This window comes from Haemaphysalis longicornis, unplaced genomic scaffold (genome assembly GCF_048455015.1).
Source record: "Haemaphysalis longicornis isolate Haplotype H1 unplaced genomic scaffold, Haemaphysalis longicornis Haplotype H1 scaffold_1, whole genome shotgun sequence".
NCBI lineage: Eukaryota > Metazoa > Arthropoda > Arachnida > Ixodida > Ixodidae > Haemaphysalis > Haemaphysalis longicornis.
Window position 1 is genome coordinate 384168693 of NW_027526203.1, and position 15171 is coordinate 384183863.

At 53.0% G+C, this 15171-nt stretch overlaps 1 pseudogene; it reads left to right on the plus strand.

Annotated features, from left to right (window-relative positions):
- Positions 1-10368: 10368 nt before the first annotated feature.
- On the plus strand, positions 10369-13305 carry LOC144172001 (uncharacterized; annotated as a pseudogene).
- Positions 13306-15171: the final 1866 nt, after the last annotated feature.

Sequence of the window (15171 nt, forward strand, 5' to 3'; positions counted from 1 at the left end):
ACCTCAAGGGACACCACACCAGATTTATCATTCCTAGCTGGGACCCTCGATGCTACATGGCACAATTCGGGAGTGAACCTGGGCTCGGACCACGACGTACTATGTATCACTATCAAACGACCGCCGTTTAAGGCGAGGATGGGGACAGCACGGATCACGAACTGGGACAAGCTAAGAAAAGAGCAGGAAGACCGTTCAGAGGAGGAGGTGGAGGACCGGCCGTACGAGAACTGGGAAAAAGAGCAGCTGGCGCTGGTGGACAAGCACACGCAGAAGATTGCCACGACGTACCAGAACCCATGCATCGACGCACGACTGGCGCACCTGTGGGAAGCCAGACGCAACCTCACCAAGCACTGGAAGCGGCAGCGACATAATAGGAAATTGCGGAAGAAGATTAATGAAATTAGCAGGAAAGCAGCTGAGTATGCCGCCTAGCTGTGTAAAGAGACTGGGCTCAGCCTCTGTGACGATCTGCGCGTGATACTCTCTACCCGTAAGACTTGGCAATTGCTCCGCCATCTCATAGACCCACTGGCCAGCAAAAGCGCTACCAACCGAAGCATGGCGCGCACATTAAGCAACTACGCAGGAGGTGCGAAAAAACTAATGGAAGACTTCAAAGACAGGTACCTGAATACGGAGAAGAGTGTGGAGCAACCTGGGCCGTACAGAGGCACCTCTAATGAGGTCTTGGACAGGCCTTTCATCGACTCTGAATTACGAACGGCCATTTCTGAAAGTAATAGGCGCAGTTCCCCAGGGCCGGACACTATTACTTACAGACTCCTCAACAACATGAGCGACAAATCCAGACAAGAGCTCCTTGGACACATGAACAGTGCCTGGGAAAGCGGCGTTCTGCCAGGCAGCTGGAAGGAGGCGGAAGTCCGGTTCATCCCCAAGGCTGGGAAGTCACCACACATAGATAACTTACGGCCGATCTCCCTCACGTCCTGCAAGGTTATGGAAAGAATGGTGTTGAATAGGCTGCAAAAACATCTGGACAGCACTGATCAGATGCCGGACTCTATGTTCGGATTTCGGAAGCACTTAAGCACGCAGGACGTACTGCTGCAACTGAAGGAAGAGGTCATGAAACAAGCCACCAAGCAATCGCCTAGAGCAATCTTGGCGTTGGACCTCAAAGGAGCGTTTGACAACGTCTCCCACGCTAGCATCCTAGCCAACCTTCAGGACACAGGCTGCGGAGAGCGGGCATACAACTATGTGCGGGATTTCCTGACAGGCCGCAGCGCTCGAATCAAGGTGGGGGAAGAGGTATCTGCACCCATAGTGTTGGGAAGTAAGGGGACCCCACAGGGGTCCGTCCTGTCGTCTCTTCTCTTTAATATGGCACTATTAGGCCTGCCCAAGGCGCTCGGGGTAGTGGATGGTTTGGGGCACGCGCTCTACGCCGACGACATTTCGCTCTGGACGACGAAGGCGGGCTCTTTAGGGTGGATTCAAGATACGCTGCAAGCAGGCGCAGATGTGGTTAGTAAATACGCGAAGGAGTGTGGACTGCGATGTTCGCCTCAAAAATCTGAACTGGTGGTTGTCCGCCCTCGGGCGCCCAAGACACAGAAGGAAGACGTGAAGGTGGTCCTAGAGGGTGAAGACATCGTTCCAGGGCCCAGTGTTAAGATTCTGGGGCTCACCATCCAGGCAGACAACAAGGCCACTACGTCTGTGCGCAAGCTTATGCACTCCTCAGGACAGATCCTGCACATGCTTCGGCGGGTGGCAACAAGGTGGGGAGGACTGAAGGAGAACGACACCCTGAGGCTGGTACAAGCCTTTGTGGTGTCAAGAATAACGTACGCCACACCTTACCTCCTGATGAACAAAGGAGAAAAGAGCCAGGTGGACACAGTAATACGCAAGGCAGTGAAACAAGCCATCGGAGTTCCCATAAGTGCGTCGACGGACAAGCTCCTCCAGATGGCTCTACACAATACAGTGGACGAGCTGGTTGAGGGCCACCTATCCAGCCAAAAACAGAGGCTGAGTCACACTAAGGCGGGCCGCCGTATCCTGGGTAGAATCGGCTGAAGCGTGGCAGAGCTGACCGATCGAGAACAGCTTGCGCACAAATGGCTAGACGCAATCAAGACCAAGCCTCTCCCAAAGAACATGAATCCGGCTCACCATGGCGGCAGGCGTGAGGCTAGGGCTCGTGCCCTCAACAGGCTACTGGAGAGCGAAGACGGTGTCGTCTTCACGGACGCCTCGAAAAACAAGGGGACGACCAGAGCAGTGGCGGTGGTGACAACTAGGGGAGAGCTGCTTACAAGCGCATCGTTTCAAGTCAGAGATGTGGAAGAAACGAAAGAGTTGGCAATTGCCCTAGCCCTGACCCTTCCGGGAATTTCCAAGGTTGTCACCGACTCACAGCAGGCGTACAGGAACTTCCAGTCAGGCTGGGTGTCCCGGTGGGTACTTCGCATCCTGAGGGACAAAACACCTCCAGAGAGCCATGTTGAATTAGTATGGGTTCCAGCCCACTCCTTGGTGGAGGGCAATGAGTTTGCCCACCGACAGGCCCGCGCGTTAACGTATCGGGCAACGGCTGAGGAGGAGGTAAGAGGTGAACCTATGGTGACCTACAGAGAGATAGTGCTGCACTATCGAGAGGATAGGCAGAAACTTCCTGCCCCGCACCCAGAACTCACGCGGGAGCAGCAAGTACTGGATCGACAAATTCAGTCAGGATCTTTCCTTCACCCTCGCTTACTCAATAGCATGTTCCCAAATCAGTACGACAAGACCTGCCCGTTATGCAAGCAGCTCGGTACTCTTCGCCACATGATAGGAGAGTGCGACGTCTGCCCAAAACACCCACCCCTCATCAGCAACTCTTCCACTAAGAACCCCACCCTTACCCCTAGCGAGCGATGGGAGATCTTGCTGTCCAGCCCCGCCTTGGAGGATCAGCTACGGCTGGTTACCAGGGGCCAGGGGGCGAAGGCAGCATATGGAATCCTGTGAAGAGGGATCCACTCTCATCCAGCGCGTTTAGCGCTGACATGCTGTGCAATTAAAGTTGTTCCTCCTCCTCCTCTCAAAGTGTTACAATGAAATTGCCGCTCGATTTGATCCTCTCCTTCGGACCTTTACATTTTAACTGCTGAATTTCCCCCTGAAATTATCCCTCTACAAGAAACTCGGTTGTACTCCGGCTCATTTTTCATGTTTCATAAGTACAAAACTTTCCGACTGGACCGTCAAGGTCCCGGTGGCGGTTTACTGATATTAATATCTAATAACTCCTGCCGTAATACGTTTATGACTTTTCTTGGTATTGATTTGCTTCTGCCGGATCGCAGACCTTTTTCATTGGTCAACGTGTATTTCCCCCACGGAGTTTCCGAAGTGAGACCTTTAGATTCGGCTATCGCGGTGTGCCAGAAAGCTGTGGTTGTGGCGGGAGACAACTCACGTCATGTAACTTGGGGATTTAAGACAGACACGTCAGGGAAACGTCTGTAGGAATGGGCATGGGAAAATAACCTACAATGTCGAAATATGGGTAATGCCACTTTCATAAGTGGTCAGTCGCGGTCTGTCCTCGACCTCACTTTTGCAACATCAGGGCTGGTATCCTCGTGGTCAACACTTGGTTGCGAAACGAACAGTGACCATATCCTTATTCTTTTCGAAATCGTTTGCACCGCGAAAATACCTAGCCACATAGTACATTCATTCACCAAAATTACAAAATTTTCCTTGGAGTTGGACAATGCGCTCTCTACTTTTCCACATATAGAACAAACCTGCAGGGCTGAAATCGTGGTCACAGCTCCTAATGGTTCTATACGTAAAGCGAAATTCACTGTCGCATCAGTCCACAACAACTCACGTAGTCCTTAGTGGAATAAATTTCCGAAGTAGAAAAGCCGCTTGGAAGCAGTTCCTCCACAATCGGAGTCTGGCTAGCTGGGTTAATTTTAAATTTTACCGCGAAACTTGCAAGCAAACTGTATTACGTGCAAAGGAATCCATTAACATTGGTCGATTTTCAGCCCTATCAGAACCACATCGTAAAAAAGCATTATTCAAGTTTATGAGGTCTAGGAGATCATGTTCCCCCTCTCTGAACGCACCCTCTCACTGGTTCGTACGCCGGAAGAAACCATAGACATCCTAGATAATATTTATGGTGACCTGCAGTATCGATTTGCGACGAGGATTCCTCTGACAAGCCGTCGAAATGTAGGCTCAGCTGATTATGAAGAGGTCACTATAGGCGAACTGGATAGAGGGATTTCTTACCTCCCAGCGTCTGCGCCGGGTCCGGATGGTATTACCGCCGCTATGATCAAATTGTTGTACAATGAAGCTCCGGCAGATCTGCTAAATGTAGTTAATATTTCACTTAAAAACGCATGGATACTACCTGCAGGTAGTATCCATACAAAATCTTGGCCAAACGCCATTCATGAATGGCGTTTGGTCAAAATTTTGCCTTTCCTCAAGAAGCCCGAGCTTGATTATACCATTGATTAGGCCGATAGCGCTAACATCCACCCTAGTTAAAGTGATTGAGCGAGTTTTGCTTCTCCGAATTAACACGTTTTTGAGTGCTAAGAACATCCTAAATTGCAGACAAATTGGTTTTAGAGAAGGATGCTCCATTTGGTGGGCTCATATAGACTCAGAAACTCGCATCCAGTGGGCACGACGGAATAAGCAGGTTGCAGCACTGGTCACTCTAAATATCTCAAAAGCTTGCGACAGTGTGGAATATGGCATCCTCCTAGATCTCCTGGCTTATTATTCGTTCCCGGAGTCCATCACCGCGTGGATAGCGGCTTTTCTAGAAAACAGAGAGTTCTTTTGTTATCAACATGGCTACGCCTCTTCTCGGTATAAGCAGACGCGTGGAGTCCCCCAGGGGTCTGTCATCTCCCCAGTGTTATTCAATGGGTTCTTGAGCTCCATACCTATTCAACCTGATGTACAAACGTATGTTTATGCAGACGATATTGCCTTTTTCTCTTCTTCGCAGAATATTCATTCCCTGTTTCATTCTCTTCAGTCATGTCTGGACGCCCTGGATTGATCCCTGGAATGATCCCTTTCCCCTCTTCTCGCTGGATTGATGAGTACACAGGAGGCGTCATAAGCGTTGAAGAGGAAAGACTGGCCGCTTGTGTCGGCGGTGATGGCTTTGGTGATCCCCGGGGCCCAGCTTCACCGAATCGTCGTCGATGTTCAGTCGGTTCTGATGACCTGCCACCTCCCGGTGTGTAGCTATAGCCGCTCCGATAGGTGGCCCTGAGGACGGATTTGATGGCTTTGATATCTGTTTGGTCGGTAAATGAGCAGACTTCACTGACTGGCTGCCGAAAAGCTTTGACTCGTCTTCTGAAACTGCTGGTCCAGGCTCTACGCTTCGAGGTCCAGAGGGAGAACACGCAGGCGCCGTGAATGCTGTAGAATCTGAAGCTACTGTAGTTTCTGTGGAGCCAAGGCTGGTCGCATCCACAGGTGAGGGTGGATTAGTCTGTAAGGCCTTTTCCTTACCGCGCGATGTAGACCAGTCTTCTCGCAATCCCGACGGAAGGTGAAGGGAGGATGAAGCAGAATGCGAGCTGTTTTGTAGATCTTTCGAATCAGACTTAGTGGCCTCCACAATCATCTCAGATGCGTGGCGTGAGTCCCTCGTAACCGTTGGGGAGGTACTAGCATCCTTGACAGGCTGCGATGATTCCGGCGGTACTTGCGCTTCAACAGCTTGTCTTCCGGTGATAGTGTATCATCCGTAGTTGCTTCTGCCAGAGGCGACGACATACAGGGATTTTTCGTAGCTGCACCGACAGAAGGTGTGAAGGTTTTTCTGGTTCTGGCAGTTCCAGAGTGAATGCGGCTCCGGTTGGCAGAGACGTTGTCTGTAATTGTTCTGTTGGCACAGGTGGCGATGTAGGGCTTTCCGTTCCCACTGGTTTCTACAACCCAGGCTCCGAAGGCTCTTGTTCCGGTGCGCCTGAAACAAGAGCTTCATCTGGCGGCGTTACTTCGGACCCCGAAAGCTTGGCAGATGCCGGGTTCGTTTCCCTGCTCTGTGGGTTGCCCCCACACGGCTTCTTCTTCAACGTATCGCCTGGACCGCTGCTGCAATCCTCTCCATGAGTGCGCCGAGGTAGCTCCCTGTCCTCCAGGGCCAGCGCGTCGGGTCGTTGGAAGCAGGCGCGGTTCTCGTCAAAAGGCGATGCAGCAGAGGTAGCAATCCCCGGCGAGAACACGCCGACAATTTTAGAACGAGGGCTACGACCTCCCACTACCGACTAGGTCGGTTTGGTGTGTCACGAATACAATGAATGGTAAAGCTTTTTTAAGAGCAGAAGCTGTAAAACGCTGCACGGTAGGAAAAGAGATAGGTGGAATCCAAAATGGCGGAACTCACACTTTGCTTCTTATGCCTCGTCGCCTTCTTGATGATGATGATGATGTCCTCGATCATTTTGGCACGTACCCACAAGGGAGGAATTGGCCCGGGCTAGATCACTGATTGTACTTAAACAGGTATTTAAAATACTTTTTCCATATAAAGAATGCCGTGAAATGAACGTTAGGATTAAAACACGAATTACCGAATAATTATGTATTGTTTAGCAATTCGAGACCCCTGTAGCCGAAAGGTAAACTTGCATACAATTATAGATGTCTCTTTTCGCGCACCAAACATTTGCTGCCTCAATAGAAAACTGGGACAGATAGCGTCAACCCCATACACTCAATCGGCTCCTTTAAAATCATCTGTCTAGCAGCCGACAAGCGGCGGCATTGACAAAAGGATGTTTCACTGAGTAAAGGAGTGGGCACGTGCCAACAATATTGAGGGCATCATCATCATCATCATCATCATCATCATAAACTTCGTATATTCATAATATGGCCGGTGGCTTCGTTAGGGATTCCTTTTTACGCAGCTTTGACCCCGAAATAAAGATAGGGTCGTCCAATTGACCGAAGATGCCGCTCGCGCCATACGACTGCAGGCGGCCGTGTAAGGGGGAGGAATCTAGGAAGACTCGCACTTCGCCTTCCTACTTTCACCTACTTTTGGCAAAATGAAGTTATCATCATCATTATCCCACCTGGCTCCGTAACCGCACGGTTACGGAGCCGTCCGAGCAGTCAAGCGAAGTATAATTCTAAGGATATGTATTATATTTTGTGACTGATACATCGGGGCCCGGCCCGACTACAGCGAACGGAATTCCTAGACGTCTCCAGCTCTACTTTCCAATACCATTTATTATAATAAAAATGCGAAAATACCGCAAGGTTCATACGATCACCGCAGGCCATTCAGATGATCACGTCGCTGGGTTTCCACCGGAGCGGTGAGCGACGCAGTCTTTGGGGGCTGGATCGGACGGCGCGATTACTCGGTCCCTTGCGCGAGGTGAATATCTCGACAGGTTTGGTGTGCGGAACGGGGCTCATGGGCGTGGAGGGGTACGAGCTGGAGTTGGAGTGTCCGAGTTCCCTGCTTCTCGATGAATTGATGAGTACACAGGATGCATCATAGGTGTTGAAGAGGGAAGACTGACCGCTCGTGTCGGGGCTGATGGTTTTGGTATTCTTCGGGGCCGAGCTTCACGGAATCGTCTTCGGGGCCGAGCTTCACGGAATCGTCGTGGATGTGCTGTTGGTTCTGACACAGAACAGGGAGGTTCTGATGACCTGGCACCTCCCGGTGTGTAACTAGCCGGTCCGATAGGTGGCGGTGAGGGCGGATTCGATTGTTTGGTCGGTAAATGGGCAGACTTCACTGACTGGCTGCCGAAAAGCTTTGACTCGTCTTTTGAAACTGCTGGTCCAGGCTCTATGCTTCGAGGTCCAGAGGGAGAACACGCAGGCGCCGTGAATGCTGTAGAATCTGAAGCTACTGTAGTTTCTGTGGAGCCAAGGCTGGTCGCATCCACCGGTGAGGGTGGATTAGTCTGTAAGGCCTTTTCCTTACCGTGCGATGTAGACCAGTCTTCTCGCAATCCCGAAGGAAGGTGATGGGAGGATGAACCATATCGAGCTGTTTTGTAGATCTTCCGAATCAGACTTAGTGGCCTCCACATTCATCTCAGATGCACGGCGTGAGTCCGTCGTAACCGTTGTGGAGGTACTAGCATCCTTGACACTGCAGGCTTCGATGATTCCGGTGGTGCTTGCGCTTCAACAGCTTCGTCTTCCGAGGGTTGTGCATCACGCGTAGTTGCTTCTTCCAGAGGCGACGAACTACAGGGATTTTTTAGTACCTGCGCCGACTGAAGATGTGCAGGCTTTTCTAGTTCTGGCAGTTCCAGAGTGACTGCAGCTCCGGTTGGCAGAGACGTTATCTGTGATTGGTGTGTTGGCGTAGGTGGCGATGTAAGGCTTTCCGTTTCCACTGACACAGGCTCCGGAGGCTCTTGTTCCGGTGCGCCTGAAACAAGAGCTTCATCTAGCGGCGTTACTTCGGACACCGAAAGCTTGGCAGATGCCGGGTTCGTTTCCCTGCTCTGTGGGTTGCCCCCACACGGCCTCTCCTTCAACGTATCGCCTGGACCGCCGCTGCAATCCTCTCCATGAATGCGCCGAGATAGCTCCCTCGGTACTCCATGGGGCCACAGCGTCGGGTCGTTGAAAGCGATGCACCAGAGGCAGCAATCCCCGGCGAGAACACACCGACAATTTTGGAATGACGGCTTCGACAAGCCACGACCGACTTGCTCGGTTTGATGTGTCACCAATACGGCAAAGCCGCTTTAAGAGCAGAAGCTGTACAACGCCACACGGTGGGAAGAGAGTTCGGTGGAATCCAAATGACAGAACTCCCACTTTGCTTCTTCTTCGTCGCCTTCTTGATGATGATGATGCCATCGATCGGTTTGGCACGTGCCCACCGGGGAGGAATTGGGCTGGGCTAGATCACTGATTGTACTTAAATAGGATGAGAAAATACTAATTTCTTTCCAGAAAAAGAATGCCGTGAAATGAAAGCAATGATTAAAACCAGAATTACCCAATAATTGTGTATTCTATAGCAATTCCAGCGACCTGTAGCCGGAAGGCAAGCTTGAATAGGATTACATCCCTTTTCGTGCACCAAAAATTTGGTGCCTCAATAGAAAAGTGGGACAGGAAGGGTCAACCCCATACGCTCAATCGGCTTCTTCAAAATCGTGTCTAGCTGCCGAGAAACAGCGGCAGTTGTGAAAAGATGTTCGATTGAGTGCGGGACGTGAACCAGCGAATATGCACGGTATGGCCGATGGCTTTGTTCCGGGATATGTTATTGCTTAGCTACGACCCTGAAATACAGTGTAGGAAGCAGGCGTGAAGCGGGTGCGGCTTTCCAGATTTATTTCGGTCGCGTAGGCCCGGCCATGAACGAGCGGCCGCCAGCTGCTGAGTCCACGTTCGATGTGTTCTGTGGCGCGTGGCACTGCCCATGCAGCCCCTGGCAAGTCCCGCTGATGATGATCGTGGGATGATGCAGATGATGATAGTGGCGCTGCTAGAAGATGAGGTGCACGCCACTACAACAGATCAAGGTCGTACAACGCGTACAACTGACCGAAGACGCCGCTCGCGCCCAAGGGCTGCAGGCCGCCATCTGTTGGGGAGAAACACGGACTCCCGCTTCCCCCTTTTCGTTTCAGTTTCAATCAGAGCGAAGAGCGGCGCCTGCTCGCCGCTTTACGAAACTTCGTCGAGAACTCTGGCCTTCACCATTTCCTTTAATACCACACCCAATTGGATGTACCATTGGATGTATCCTACTTTTTCCCCAACTCCCATTACCTAATCCCTCTCCCCTAGACACCAAAATTCGCTAAAGCGCAACATGGCGTCTTTGTATCCCTTGTACATAAAATAAATGCGTGTTACCTCCACCACCCAGTTTTGGGGCAAAGTAAAGTTATCATCATCATTATCATCACCTGGCACCACGCACGTGCGGCACACATGGTTCCATTAGGTTTACCCCCGTTATGGTGTCTTAACCTTTTGTAGTGACTGGCATCCTTTTACAGAAGGAGATTGGCCAGGGATTGTGAACAACTATGGAGCTAAGTAATACGATGATAAATAAAGGATTAAAAAAAAACAAAAAAAAAACAGCCAGAACCTTTTGTAGTGACTCGTATCCTTGTACAGAAGGAGATTGGCCAGGGGTTGTGAACAACTATGGAGTTGAGTAATGCGATGATAAATAAAGGATTCAAAAAAATTACACGACACCGCAACGTGGAAAAACACCAAACACGACTTCGGCAGCGACCACATGGTCATAGAGATCCGGGTCCCGCTGTGGAACGCTGCAAGCCAAGAGAAACGAACACACAGATACACGAACTGGGAGGAGTCTCGGCGTAAGCTTCCAAGCCAGCATGGCAACATAGAAGATATAGAAGCGTGGTCGAAGGCGATAGTAGAAACGACCGAGGAGGTGACGACAGAGATAGAAACGGACGACGACATACACGAAATGGACAGCAGATTGGCCCACCTCATCGAGGCGAAGATTGCCCTCAAGAGAAGGTGGAACCAACAACGAACAAACAGAAGGCTCCGCAAAAAGATCGCGGAAATCAACAGGGAAATAGAGAAACACAGCAAGGAGCTCGGCCGGCAGCAGTGGGAGCAAACGTGCAGAGAGGCGGACGGCCAGCTCCACCTGGGCAAGACGTGGCGACTGCTCCGGCACCTTCTCGACGACACCCAGACCAAGGGAGAACAACAGTACAAGCTCGGCAGAATTATACACAAGGCGGTTGCGGAGAACGGGGAAGCGGAGGTGAAGAGGAGACTCGGCGCCAAATACCTCCCAGTTTCCCCGAAGGAAAAGCACCCAGAATACCAAGGGGCAGAGAACATCGAGGTTGACCGAGACATCCAGGAATGGGAGGTCCGAAACGCGATGCAAGACCTGAACAGGCGTTCGGCGTCGGGCCCGGACCGCGTCAGCAACAAGGCGCTCAGAAACTTGAACGACGCGGCGGTGACGGCGCTGACGGCGCTGACGGCGTACTTCAATAAATGCTGGAGGGCCGGCAAGCTACCACGCCAGTGGAAGGAAGCCAAAACCATCCTCATTCAGAAACCGGGCAAGCCACCCGACATCGAGAACCTACGCCCAATATGTTTAACATCGTGCGTGGGCAAACTGCTAGAGCATGTCTTAATGACCAGATGGCAGCAGTACCTCGAAGAGGCGGAGCTCTACCCGGATTCTCTCGTCGGCTTTCGAATCAAGCTTGGAACGCAAGACGCCATGCTCCAACTCAAGAAGGAGATAGTGGACTACGAAACGCACACCAGCGACAACAGGGCAATACTGGGCCTGGACCTGCAGAGCGCCTTCGACAAAGTCCGGCACTCTGCGATCCTCGCCCAGGTGTCGCACCTGAACATGGGACAGAGATCTTACAATTACGTTCGGAATTTCCTGACCGACCGAACAACTCGCATCTCCGCCGGGGATCTCCAACTACCAGAGAAAACGCTCGGCAGCGAGGGGACACCGCAGGGTGCGGTAATCTCGCCGCTGCTTTTTAACCTGGTCATGATCGGGGTCGCCAACCGGCTGCGAAGCGTCGAAGGGGTACGCCACACGGTTTATGCCGACGATGTGACGCTGTGGGTCACCGGCGGCAGTGACGGCCACATAGAGAATACACTACAAGAAGCAGTAAAAACGATAGAGGACCAACTGAAGGGCTCAGGGCTGGTGTGCTCCCCCACAAAGTCGGAGCTGATGGTGATCCCACCCAGGGGAGCGAATCGCAAGAAGCAAACCATCCGAGACTGCGACAAAATCTGCATACGAACGCAAGGGGGGCACATCATCCCCGAGGTAACCAAGATTAGAGTTCTGGGCATGATCATCGAGCGCAGCAAAGTCAACGGGGCAACGGTCTCCAAGCTCGAAGCTAAGACTGGCACGGCACTGCGTCTCATACGCCGCGTCGCCAATAGAAGAAGCGGGATGAAGGAAGCACGACTCGTGAGACTGGTTCAAGCCTTCGTGATCAGCCATTTCACCTACGTCGCCGCCTTCCATAATTGGCGGCAGTGCGAGCGGAAGATCGATGCGATGATCCGCAAAGCTTACAAATCAGCATTAGGGCTCCTAGGGTGCACGAGCACGCAGAAGCTCGAAGCCCTGGGACTCCACAACAGCCTCGAAGAGATCGCCGAGGCACAGCAGACGGCGCAGCTCACCAGACTGTCGGAAACCAGGACCGGCAGATCTATCCTCAAATAGGCATCGGAGCCAAGGTTGACGACCACCGCATGCATGAGCAGATACCGCGGGAGCTGGGCAAGCGCATCGTCGTGAGCCCGATCCTGCGGAACATGACTCCGACGTTCCACCAAGAAAGAAGAGAGGCGAGAGCCAAGGCGCTGATCGTGCTACACGCCAGCGATGAGGGAGCCGTGTTCGTGGATGCGGCCGTTACAAGAACATCGGCGACGCCTTCAGCGTCAGCGTGATCGGAGCCAAAACGGGTGAGACCAGGCAGGCGGCAAGCGTACGAACCACGGTGCTCAGCCAGGCGGAAGAAGTGGCGGTGGCCCTCGCCATCGCGGACCCCAGAACGAAGACGGTGTTGTGCGACTCGCGAACGGCAGTGCGCAACTTTGCGAAACACCGAGTGTGCAGTGCGGCCGCGCGCATCCTGCTCAAGGCCGAAGCCAACGGAGTCATCACCAGTGCAGTGATAAAGTGGTTTCCCGCACACGCGGGCGAAGGAGTGGCGAGCTCGCTGGCGCTCGCCAACCACAACGAGACGGCCAACGCCGTGGCGCGTGGACTCGCCGGCCGCGCCCCGGTAACGGCCGCCGCCGAAGTGGTGGATCACCCCCAGAAGGACACCATGGACACTTACAGCGAGGTAACCCTGCTGTACCGGTTAGCCAGAAGAACGACGGCCCTGCTCCACCCTCGTCTGACGCGGGAGGAGGCGGTGGTATTACGCCAATTGCAGACTAAGTCCGTGATAACCCCAGTGTTAGCAAAGCACCTGTGGCCAGAGGTATACGTAACAGACTTGTGCAGACTGTGCGGGAGGGAGAGGGCCACGTTGGGCCACATCCTGAAAGACTGCGAGTGCGCGAACGCAGACAACAGTGCAGACGTTCTCCCGCCCCTCATGGAGGAGGCGAAGAGATCCGAAGACTACGGCGTCCAACACACGGCCATCCAGCAGATCCTAGCGGCGCTCGAGAAGCATGCGACCGGACGGGATGGAAGCAGAAAGGGTTAACCCGAGTACGCTGAAGCCCGCCGCGAGCGGCTCTCCCCGCTAAGAAGGCGACCGGCCACGTCGCCCCAAGAACCCGCCTAAGAGGGTGGGATGATAGGGGTTACCGCAGGAGACCCATTAAAGTTGCTCTCTCGCTCTCTCTATCACCATCTCCCCGAAGGGAACTATGTGGTGATGCAAAGCGTGCCGAAGCGGCTTCGCTTTCTCGCAGTGTGGGATCCGCTGCTCGACGCTGGCGTTTCGAAGCGGCATCACTTTCTCGAAGTTTGGCATCCGCTGCTCGACGTCGACGTTTCGAAGCGGCGTCGGGTTGCCGAACGCCATCTGGATCCGCTGCTCGGCGTCGACGTTTGCGCTCTGCAGCTCGAGCTCTCCTTGTCTTCAGAGGTGCTCGCGGTTCTGGGAGTGAGCTGGCTGGCGCTGGTTGAAGGTGTGCCAGCCAGTTCGCTGACAGAATTGTTGGCGTCCATTCAGTTCATCGGACAAGCAGCAATTGAGGAGCGCCGCGCGGATAGGAAGAGCAGCGCGCGCGCTATCGCACAGCTGGCGTGGAGAGAGGGAGAGGAGGGGAGCGGCGTTATCGCACAGCTGGTGGGGAGAGGGGGAGAGGTGCGGACGGACGCCGACGGACATAGCCCCGAGCAAGAGATGCTTTGCATCTAAAACAAAACAACAACAACAAAAAAAAAAACAGCCAGATTCATTCCGTAGGAGGGAGGGGGAAAGCATGAAGGCATGATGAAAAGATTGTTTTAACAAAGCAGTCTCCCGGTGGCCAAAATAAAATCGTGAAGCAAAAACGCAAATTTTTATCATGTTTTTGATGCTGCTTCCGCGGAATGGACGAAGTGCAGCAGTTTTTAGCTCAAGGCCAAGACATTTAATTCCGACAGCGGGAATTAATTCTCTGCTCAGAGTATGAATGGGCGTCATTAAAAAAATTTACACCATCTTCCCGCGAGAGGAACCATGGGGTAGATGCGACGCATCGGGGGTTGCCGTTGCGTTTCAGTTATGTTAGCGTGTGGATTGCTGTTGTTGTGTGTCCTATTTACGCAGCATGTTCACCCCCGATGCGTAGCATCTACCCCATGGTTCCCCTCGCGGGAAGATGGTGTAAATTTTTATCGGGGTGGCCGGTGCTTGTTACGGTTGCGCCGACCATCGCGATAGCAGGCCTGTTAGTCTCCATTCAAATCATCGGTGGTCATCGGAGGATGTCATCGGCAGAGCGGCGGCGGAACGACTGAGCGGAGCGGCGCAGTTACCGCGTTTATATGCAGCGGAATGAGAGAGAGCAGCGCATAGCAGCGCATGCGCATGTGTTAACCGAGCGCAAGCTGCGCGCTAACCCGCACCCACGCCACCCACGCACAGCTGGCACGGCGACGGAGCGAGCGCCGGCGAGCGCTAACACGCAGATGGCGCTGCGGTGAGAGCGGCGCTTAGGGACCTTAAGCGGCGCTAGCGCGCAGCTGGCGCGGCGAGGAGAATGGGGGAGGGATGCGGACGCCGCCGGACTACGCCGGAGGGACAAGGCGGGTGAAAGAGATGCGTCGCATCTAAAAAGTACTGTCCTAGGGTTTCTGGCGATTGATTGCAAGTCATGCAAGCGTCTATTGGTGTTAGAGATATCAACTCTATAATGAATGAAGGCGGGCCGGGTGGGGGGAAGGGGGGGGGGGGGGCGTACACTAACTTAGGGAGCCAGCAAAATCAGTTTTTTTATTGGTATCTTCCAGACAAATTCATTGTTCAGCTTTACCTGCCGCTCTGTTCGGGCTAATTTCATTTTCCATAGTGTAATGCGCATTGTTGGGCGTGCGTTGGATCACATAAAAATTTCTAACTGGACAGTCTGGAACAAAACGGGACATATAGCTGTCCATCGTGCGGGACTCGGGACGCT